The sequence below is a fragment of the Hyperolius riggenbachi genome, chromosome 4 (genome assembly GCF_040937935.1).
Source record: "Hyperolius riggenbachi isolate aHypRig1 chromosome 4, aHypRig1.pri, whole genome shotgun sequence".
In the NCBI taxonomy this organism is placed as follows: domain Eukaryota; kingdom Metazoa; phylum Chordata; class Amphibia; order Anura; family Hyperoliidae; genus Hyperolius; species Hyperolius riggenbachi.
Genome location: NC_090649.1, coordinates 248,610,393 through 248,621,436, shown reverse-complemented (window position 1 = coordinate 248,621,436; position 11,044 = coordinate 248,610,393). Strand labels below are relative to the sequence as shown.

General features: G+C 48.1%; 1 protein-coding gene across 7 annotated transcripts in view; it reads right to left on the bottom strand.

The window, feature by feature from the left end:
- MRAP2 (melanocortin 2 receptor accessory protein 2) overlaps window positions 1–11,044 on the bottom strand; it is a 452,653-nt gene that overhangs the window by 335,934 nt on the left and 105,675 nt on the right. The gene's annotated exons all lie outside the window — the stretch shown is intronic.

The following is an 11,044-nucleotide window of genomic DNA, read 5'->3' as shown; positions in this document are numbered from 1 at the left end:
CGTTTCATAAAGCGTCGCACTGCTTCCACACCCGATTCGTGTGGAATGCGGCTGTATAAGCTCTCGACGTCAATGGACGCCAGGATGTCCCCTGGCGTCCAAGTGTACCCTTCCACACCCCTTAACACCTCCATAGTGTCAAGCATGTGGGAAGGCACCTCTTCCAAAAAGGGTCTCAGGAGGTGGTCCAGGTACCGAGACAACCTCTCAGTCACGGAACCCACACCCGAGACTATGGGGCGTCCTGGTGGTCTGGTCCGGGATTTATGCACCTTCGGGAGATAATACCATGCTGGCTTACGTGGAAAGTCGGGAAGGAGGCCACTAGCTAATGTTTGCGTGAGATAACCCCCCTCTACTCCTCTGCGGAGGAGGGATCTCAAAGCATTTTCCTTCCCGACACAGTCGCCTCAGGCAGGACGGACCTCGTAAACTTCTTCAAGAATACATCCATCTCCTCAAAGACTAATAAGGCAGTGGGTGCAAGGGTTTTGGAGTACAGACTTGAGAGGCTGAGCGAGAGGGAAGTCAAACTATTTTGGACAGCAAAAACCCTCAGACAATACAGAGAGGATAAGATTATAGCGAGAGGCTTCAGGAAATATGAAGAACCCTCCGAATATCAGGATGATCCAGTATTTGTAGAGAGGTGGCGAGGGGCACATCTTATACACGCAGCGGTGCTTCAGGATATTGTACTGGAAAGAACGGAACTGGAACACTCCAGGGTCTTAAAGGAGATAGACAAGACCAAGGAACAGCTGAATACATTAGCAGATCCTGAACGTTACAGGAACACCATAAAGAGGATTGACAAGAAGTTAACCACTATCCAAAACAGCATCAAAGAGAGAAAGCTACGTAAATTCCTACGTGATAAGGAGGACTTCGCCTTGGGAAAACATTTTTCCTGGCAATCAGCATTCAAGAAAGGAGGGTTCCCTAAAGGCCAGAATCCACCCAGGAAACCCAAACTGGGCTACTGGACAACAGACTCGGATTCCAGTGGGGAAGAAGGAGTGGGATCTGGATCACCTAAAGTTCCGTCACCGAACATTCCAGTGAACCCTAGTGGTAATCCCAGTACCCCCTCAGAAGCCCCTTTAGGCGGCGCATCAGGAGGGGCAGAGGAAAAAAGAAAAAGAAAACCAAAGAGGAAACGAGTCTATTGGAGAGACCAGAACCATCCTCGAACCCCCAGAAAATAGCGGAGATGGGTTTCCTTCCATTAGAGATTATTAACTTGTCCGATGTAGTACTGCCAGAAGATTGCATCTCCGTCCTACAGAAGGGACTGAACTTCTCCCTGAAACAGGAGTTTGATTTCAGTCGCTTTAAAGTGGATCTGTATAAGAACGTTCGCCATTTGAACATACGTCAAATCTTCCATAAAAAAGAAACCTTAAATCATCTTAACAAAGAATTAACACAAGTGGGACCAGTTGGTCCACTGGGCTTTAGTCCACAGTTCACGTGGTCTGAGGGAGATCAAGAGATTCTATCGATGCTTCAAGACCTGGAGAATGAGGGTTCAGGGATAGATAAAAATGAAGAGGGAGAATTTTCAGCCACTGTTCCCTTTCCTCCCCCTCCACCCTCCCTCCCTTACCCACCCTCCCTTTCCCAGTCCGCCACCCAGTCTCCCCTTTCCCCCACAGAGCTGGAACGTCCCCCTTTTAGGCCCTGTAAGTCCATTAAACCCTTCCCAGTTCAGGCAGGGTCCAGTCTTGACCTTTTTCAAACCATAGTGGAGAGGGAGATGAAGGCCTTGAGCTATCCCCCAGTATCGCAGAATGTTTCAGATAGAGAGATGAGAGCCTTGAAATGGATTAGAAATCGCCCTGACCTAATAGTCAAGAAATCAGACAAAGGGGGCTCCATCGTGGTCCTTTCGGTTGACCAGTATAAGGAGGAAGCGATGCGTCAATTGGGGGATGAAAGGGTGTATTCTCAAATTAGTTTTGATCCCACCTTTAAATTTCAAAATGCTTTGAGATCCCTCCTCCGCAGAGGAGTAGAGGGGGGTTATCTCACGCAAACATTAGCTAGTGGCCTCCTTCCCGACTTTCCACGTAAGCCAGCATGGTATTATCTCCCGAAGGTGCATAAATCCCGGACCAGACCACCAGGACGCCCCATAGTCTCGGGTGTGGGTTCCGTGACTGAGAGGTTGTCTCGGTACCTGGACCACCTCCTGAGACCCTTTTTGGAAGAGGTGCCTTCCCACATGCTTGACACTATGGAGGTGTTAAGGGGTGTGGAAGGGTACACTTGGACGCCAGGGGACATCCTGGCGTCCATTGACGTCGAGAGCTTATACAGCCGCATTCCACACGAATCGGGTGTGGAAGCAGTGCGACGCTTTATGAAACGTAAATGGGATGACACAGGATTGATTGAATATATATGCGACTGTCTCCTGTTCGTGCTCAACCATAATGCGTTCCGCTTTGACGGCATGTGGTTTAGACAGATGTCCGGCACTGCCATGGGCACGCCGGTAGCATGTGTCTATGCCAACCTGTTTCTGGCAGCATGGGAGGAGGATTATGTCTACGACACATCCAACCCCTTTTTGTCGCACATCAGGAGGTGGTCCAGGTATGTGGATGACGTCCTGGTGTTCTGGTCTGGAACCGAGGAGGATTTTCGTCACTTTGTTGCATATTTAAATATCAACGAAGTGAACATGGCCTTTACCTATGAAATTGGCCCCCAAAAATTGGCCTTTCTTGATTTGGAGCTGGAGGTTTGTGGTGACCGCCTGTTTACCAGGGGCCACCGCAAGCCCACAGCAACCAACGCACTCCTCTGTAGGGACAGCTTTCATCCTACACACGTGGTGAATTCAATACCTTACAGTCAATTTCTGCGCCTTAGGAGGAACAATTCCAGTTTGGATGACTTCCTATCACAGAGCAAAGACCTCACACAGAGATTGACAAGTAGGGGCTATCCTGCTAAGAGTGTAGATTTAGCATTCAATAAAGCAAAGAGTAGAGCAAGAGAGGACCTCTTATGGGAACCACAGAGTCGAAAGAAAGAGAAAGTGGTCCCCTTAACATTTGATTACACTCTCATGTCGCAATGTTTACGAGAGGTTATTGAAAGAAATTGGTCTTTACTCACTAGGGACCCAGTCCTGAAGGAGATTCTGCCCGCAGCCCCCTTAGTTGCTTTCAGACGTGCACCCACTATAGGTGACCAGGTCACCAGAAGTGAGTTCAGGACCCAGAGGGTGGAGAATTGGCTGCAGATGGGACGACCAAGGGGCAACCACAGGTGCAAACGCTGCTCCCACTGCCAGTACATGCAGACAGGCAAGCAATACCGCCTTGGTGCACTGGAGTGGACGGTGCGAGACTTTATAACTTGCAGCACTATGTTTGTTGTCTATGCCCTGTGGTGCCCTTGTGGCCGTTTCTATGTGGGCAAGACCACTCGTCCCCTTAAGGAAAGGATTCAGGAGCATTGGCGCTCCATTGATAATGGGAAGGGTGCCCCAAGGCTAATAGAGCATGTACGAGAGAAACATGCTAGTGACCCAGCGGTATTAAGATTCTGCGGTCTCACTCAGGTGAATATCCCCACAAGGGGTGGGAACCGGGCACGTCTCCTTCTGCGAAAGGAATCCCTAATTATTATTAGAAGTGAAGCAATGGGACCCCTTGGGTTCAATGATCATAACGATCTGGCCTGTTTTTTGGAACCTTAAATTGCTGGAAAACTTTGTACATGTGTGTTCCCTTGGTTCTTCTCTTTCCCAAATGCCATCCTGCCTCTTGTCTCAAATGAATATCTGGTTCTCAATGAGTATATGTATTTTAAATATTTGGAGAGTTGAATTATGTCAGACTGTGTGTCCTCAGACGTTGATTCAGTAGGAGGTCACACGGTAGTGACAATATTTCCGGATTAGTTTGACCTGCTGCACACGCTAGCGTTCCCTCTCGCACAGCCCCCGAGTCAGATGTAAGACTTGCTTCTTATCTTGCATCTTCACTATTCTAATTATTCTTTCCCCCTTTTTTCTGTTTCCCCTCACTAGTAACATCACTTTCCTTCACCTATACACAGGTCTCTAACCTGACATCACCACTTTTACTTCCCTGCAAGCCTTGCCCTGACGTCCCTATAGGAGCTTAATGCTCTGACATGCCGAGGAATACACTGGCTTTGTTTACTAGAGACGTCACGCTGACGTCAGTCACTCCATCCATCCCCGCCCGCTGTCGACGCGAGCGACGATGATAGGCCCAGCCGAGCACCGGTAGGCGTGGTAACATAGGGCGGAAGTGCGCGCCGCCCACCCGCCGCAACGGATCAGGAAATAAAGCCAGATCCTCACCGAGTGCCAGCGTGGAATAGCCTCAGAAGAAGCACCGCCGTGCGAAACGGCCGTTAGGCTGCCCGATTTGCACCCTGCACCCGCTGCCACACACCCACGGTAGGACTGTATCGTTTGCCATTTATTTGCTGACAAGTACATTGTATGCATCTTTATGATCACAGTCTGAACAAAATAAAAGCATAATACGTTTACTGCAGTGCCGGATGTTTCTCCTTTCTTCCTTAAGCCTATTTATGAACTGCGCATGCACAGAATTCTCTCCGATATGGGAGTGCGATTGAGGAGACATGCAGGCGTGACAGCGCAAATCCTTGTGATAGTTAAACTTACCTAGGCACAAAAAATACAGTAAACAAGAGTACAACTCCATTTTAACCTTGCAATGTAAAAGCGGCCACAGACAGGCAATGTGTGTGCCCGGTGACCACTATTAATTACAGTATATAGCTGGGCCCCAGATACTGGTTTTACAGATATTCTGCTGGCCAGATATTGGATTTATAGGGTGATAGTATAGAGGTTAAAGTTAGTGTTAGAGGATGGGTAGGAGAGATTAAAGTTAACAGTCAGGGTGAGGAGGTTAGGATTTGGCATTTAGGAAGGGGTTTGCATTGGGAGAAAGGTTAGGGTTTGGCATCAGGAAGAAATTAACAGCATAAGGGGCTACAATGGAAGGAAGATTGTGAGTGGCAGAGTATCTAGCCTGGTCAGGCAGTAAGTTAATAAAGAAGTGAGCAGGAGTACCAGGAGATTTCAGCTAAAATATGATCCATGTGTACCAGTTCTGTGAGATGGCTTAGAGCGGGGATCCCCAACCTGTTGTCCGCGGCCCACGGGACGTTCCCAGTTGGGTCGCAGGACTGTCCTCTTCTCCCCCCCCCCCCCGTCCCACGCGGCTGCCGCTGTTATTACCTTAGCAGCGGCCGCTCTCCCCTCTCCGGCGCGTGTACTTATGCCAGCAGCGTATCTCCCAGCTGCTGTGTGTGATGCGGCAGGAAGCAGAGCTCGGTTCCCATAGTAACGGCGATACACATCGCCGCTACAGGAAGCCGCTGCCCTGCTTCCTGCCGCATCACACACAGCAGCCGGGAGATACGCTGCTGGCATAAGTACACGTGCTGGAGAGGGAAGAGCGGCCGCTGCTAAGGTAATAACAGTGGCGGGGACGGGCGGGGGGCACCACCTATCATTACTGGGGCACTATACTGGCTATACTGGGGCGCTATACTGGCTATACTACTATACTAGCTATACTGGGGCGCTATACTGGCTATACTACTATACTGGCTATACTGGGGCACTATACTAGCTATACTGGGGCTATACTACTGGCTATACTACTATACTGGGGCACTATACTAGCTATACTGGGGCACTATACTAGCTATACTGGGGCACTCTATACTGGGGCACTATACTAGCTATACTGGGGCACTATACTAGCTATACAGGGGCACTCTACCGGCTATACTGGGGCACTCTACCGGCTATACTGGGGCACTCTACCGGCTATACTGGGGCACTATACTAGCTATACTGCGACACTATACTACCCATACCGGGGCACTATACTAGCCATACTGGGGCAACTAAACTCCCTATACTGGGGCAACTAAACTCCCTATACTGGGGCAACTAAACTCCCTATACTGGGGCAACTATGCTAGCTATGCCACTGCACCCTCGCCCTTCTCCCCCGCCCCCCTCTCCCCCCCGTAACCGACTACACTGTCCACTAGAACGCGCACCCAACGTCCACCCTGCGCGGTCCCCGGAAAAAAATTTGATCAGAAAGTGGTCCCCGGCCCGGAAAAAGGTTGGGGACCCCGGGAAGGGAGGATATTTTACGATTAATAAAAACAGCAGGAACCATGAACTGCAGAGTGCTCAGAACAATATTTTGTTTTTACAGCGACAACTTCGGGAAGGGTTTTATGGTCACTTACAGGTCCTTGTTGGGTAATTGAGGAAGTCGGTGCAAACAGGCAATGTTCCAAACATTTGTCAAATAGGATAATTAGCACCACCCATGTGGCAAAATTTAGAAATGGCAAATTACAACCTCTAGCAATTGGTCTACTAGCAGCTTTGTTAACTGCTAGTTAGTCCCAAATATTCCTTAAAGGGAACCTTAACTGAACGGGGGGTAAAGAGTTTCACTTAACTGGGGCTATTACCAGCGCCCTGCAGCAGTCCTGTGCCCTCGGAGCCGCTCTGGAATCCTCCAGTCCCCCGCTGTCACTTAGTTTCGTTTTTGACGACTCACCAACGCGTACAAAAATACGCCGCATATCTACGCGTGCGGAATGCGGCAACGCGTATTTTTGTACGCGTTGCGATCCGCAACAGCGCTAATTGCAGTAGGGAATGCGTCCAATAATACGCATGGCGGCCGGCCGATTGGTGAGTCGTCAAAAACGAAACTAAGTGACAGCGGGGGACCGGAGGATTCCAGAGCGGCTCCGAGGGCACAGGACTGCTGCAGGGGGCTGGTAATAGCCCCAGGTAAGTGAAACTCTTTACACACACCCCCCCCCCCCCCATTCAGTTAAGGTTCCCTTTAAAGAGTAACTGTCAGGCATAAAATCAATTGTTTATTTTTATTTGGTAAACAAGTAATAAGGATGCTAAACAGGCAATCAAAAAGTTAAAGGAGGTTGCAACACCAAAAATAAAAACAAGTCTAACATTTTTTTTTGTCCTCAATACTATGTATACCCCTTTAATTTTTTTAATGGGTTACGAATATGCCTCCCCCTCATTTCCCCCCCCCCCCCCCCTCCACTCATGCCTGTGCCGTTGCCGAGTCACTGGACCGGGAGGGTGTGGGTAAGCCTGCTGGATTGTGGGGAAGTTTTTTTCTCTCCTACTCCCCTCCTTTGCTGTTTGAAAGTCTCACAGTGTAGTGACAGAAGTCTGGATCTTTTCAATGAAACGGTTCATTCGAATCAGTTCTTTGAATCTATTCAGAACTGATCAATAAAGGTGGCCATACACTCGTTAGATTAGCAGCAGATAGATCATCAGATAGATTTCTGATCTGATGTGTTTAGGAACATTTTTTACTAGGAACAGATTTCCAATAGATTGAAAATCGATCTGATGGCATTTTTTCGCCATCAGATTTCCATTAGGGCCAATGCAAAATGATAAGCAATCACAACAGATTGACCTAGATTTTCCAGCCTGCCAGATTGATTGAAATCGGCCGCAAATCGGTCGATTGGTCAATCGATTTGCAATCGACCAATCGATTTTGATCGATCGGCCAAAAATTGGCTGAGTGTATGGGCCCCTTTACAGTTTGCTGCTGTAATCTGATCCCTGAGTGAGCTGGGAAGAGTTCCTTCTCTCACTCCTAAAGCTAGGTACACACCATACAATTTTCTGTTAGATTTACCTGCCAGATAGATAATTTCCAACATGTTGGAAATTATCTATCTAACCATCTATCTGCCTAGCCATTAGGCATTGTTCTGCTCAGCAGGAGATAACCAGAAGGCAATGCACCAGAGATAATGACCAGTCTCTACCAGTACTTTACAGAAACTAATCTAACAGAAAAATCTAACAGAAAATTGTATGGTGTGTACTAGGCATTACAGCTCAGCAGCTGCAGTTCCTGTGTTATCCACTGAAGTGTTACAAATGAATCATTCAGTGTGATGAACCGGATTACTCGGCTCATAAGGAAGAACCAGTTCAAACGAACCAATCGTTCATCAGAATCGCGTTTATTTCGCCAAGCACGACTGGGTCGTGCCCGGAATTGGGCTTGGCACATGAATACAGGGCATATACATAGGAACATAAGAGACAACAGAGCATAGAACATGGTAGACATCACTTTATCTCAAAGACATACATAATACATTATCAAACACAACTGCCATGTGGTTTACAGGCAGGAAAAGTCAACGTGGGGGGCCTACGGGGGGGAAAGCGCGGGCAGAGTTTATAGAGTTCAGCGATATTACAGCTGAGGGGAAGAAGCTGTTTTTGTGTCTCGTGGTCTTTGTGAGGATGGACCGGTACCTCAGGTACCTCCGCCCCACGGGGAGCTGATTGAAAAACTGGTGGCCAGGGTGGGAGGGATCCTTGGCAATCTTCAGTGCTCTGGAGCGTAGTCTGGTGTTATAAAGGAAGTCTAGGGCAGGGAGTGTATTCCCGATGATCCTTACCGCTGACCTGATGACCCTCTGTAGTTTGCGCCTGTCGTCTTCGGTGGAGGCAGCATACCAGACAGTGATGGAAGAACAGAGGACGGATTCAACGGTAGCGGTATAGAAATTCGTCAGGAGTTTCTGTGACATGCCGAACTTCTTCAGTTGGCGGAGGAAGTAAAGCCTCTGCTGAGATTTCCTCTGGATGGAGACAGTATTTGCCTTCCACTTCAGGGTGTTGGAGATGGTGGTGCCCAGGAGGCAGACACAAGGCACTTTCTCCACCTCCGTTCCACCAATGTGCAGTGGAGGTGGGGTGGAGGCGTGTTTCCTAAAGTCAATGATAATCTCCACGGTTTTTTGCATTGTTGAGGACCAGCTTGTTCTCCTTGCACCAGTGGCAAATCCTGTCCACTTGTTGGCGGTATGCCTGCTCGTCATTATTGGAGATCAGGCCGACTATGGTGGTGTCGTCTGCAAATTTGATTACCTTGACAGAGCTTGCTGAGGATCTGCAATTGTTCGTGTACAGGGAGAACAGGAATGGTGACAAGACGCAGCCTTGTGGGGCCCCTGTGTTGGTGGTCTTTGGTTGCGAGGAGATGGAGCCCAGCTTTACCACCTGGGATCTGTTTGTAAGGAAGTCGTTGATCCACAGTTGGAGCGTGGGGTGGACCCAGAGCTCAGCCAGGTTCCCTTGTAGTATTTGGGGGCTAATGGTGTTAAATGCCGAGCTGAAGTCGAGGAGGAGAATCCTGGCGTATGAATTTGGTTTGTCAAGGTGATTGTTGACAAGCTCCAGACACATGTTAATGGCGTCGTCGGTCGACCTATTTGCCCTGTAAGCAAATTGGTACGGGTCTAGCTGGGTTCCTGCTTTGTGTTTAAGGAGGGGCAGGACCACCTTTTCGAAAGTTTTCATTATGACCGATGTGAGGGCGACAGGCCTGAAATTATTGAGGTCGGACACGCCCTGCTTTTTGGGTACAGGGATGATGGTGGACCTCTTGAAGCATGCCGGTACTTTACCACACTGTAGGGACTTGTTGAAGACGGAGGAAAGGATAGGAGCAAGCTGTTGTGCACATGCTTTCAGGCAGGCTGGCGACACTCCATCAGGGCCTGATGCTTTCCTGGCCTTTAGCCTGGACAGGTGGCACGCCACGTCCAACTCATTTACGGCCGGGGGAGGCAAGTTTTGGCATGGTGGTACTGCGGTATTGGGTGAAGTGGAGGTAGCCAGTAGTTCCGGAAGCCTCGCCGGAGTCTCTTCATGAACTGGACAACACTTTTTCCAGTACGATGCTTCGTTCGCAACTTTTTAATGAATTGCGATCGCTGGGCGATGTAATTCTCGTTGCAATGGCACTACATTCCCGGCGGCAGTACAGTGCAACGTGGACAGTGGAAAAAGCAGCTTGCCCGATCGCAAGCTGCCCTTTTCCCACTCCCTAGTGGAAAAGGGCCCTTATGCCTCATTCACACTATACGCACTGCTGTGCGCATTTTAGAAGTGCGTATAGTATGCGATCAGCAAGAACATCAGAAGTGCATCGAGAGCAAGTCTGATGTTCATACTATACGCGCTGCACAGCAGCGCGATGTGCTATCGCACTGCTGCACGCATTTTTGCAAAAGCGCATATCTGATCCCATTCACTGCAATGAATGGGATCAGCATGGCAACACATATGGCTTGCGTCCCGAACGCGTTTTTTCACTTAATATGGACTTCCAACCCACTTTAAAAAAAAAAAAAAAAAAAAATCACTCTTATTTTTCTTCTCCATAAAACATCAGTCTCCAGTTTCCCTGGCTCTAATGTGGTACATCTGCCGCACAAAGGAAGTTGCAGGGCATGCTAGGTTTTCCTTTTTACTTTCCCCTCAGACTTAACTAATGCAGCCTGATTGGCTGAAGCCTCTTTCCCTACTGTTTTCCCCTCCCACACACCTCTGTTTCTCTCTGACTGGCCAATATTTCTCAATGCACTTTCTACTGCAGAGCTGGGTGGGAGTGTCTGAAGACTGGGAGGAGGGCATGCACAATCAAGCAGAGCAGAGTAAGGGGGGAAATTATGTCAGGATTGGCTTCAAGATAGACAAGTCAAAATGGAATTTCTCTTTTTTTTCTATAAAAAAATAAATAAAAAAAAATCACTAAACTCAAAATGTGGACAGCGCAATACATACAGTATGTTATGCAAGTATAGAAAGTATTTATCTGCTTAAATATGTGTGTTTTATTTTTAGATAGTATGGTTGACAGCTCAACTTTAAAAAGAGGACCTAATTTGCATATTCAGAGAATTATTTGTTCATCGCTAAAACATATGAAAGAGGGATTAAGTGGGGGTGAGCAGACCATGGCAGAGGGAATACCTGTGATTCTATATTTAATGTTTGACTTTACCATATTATTCTCAGCTCAATCATGTCCAGTTTTAGTAATGTGTATATGTGTTTTGTAAATATTGAAGCATATGAAATGATCTGCACATGTATAACAGCTGAATTTTACTCCCTCCTCTC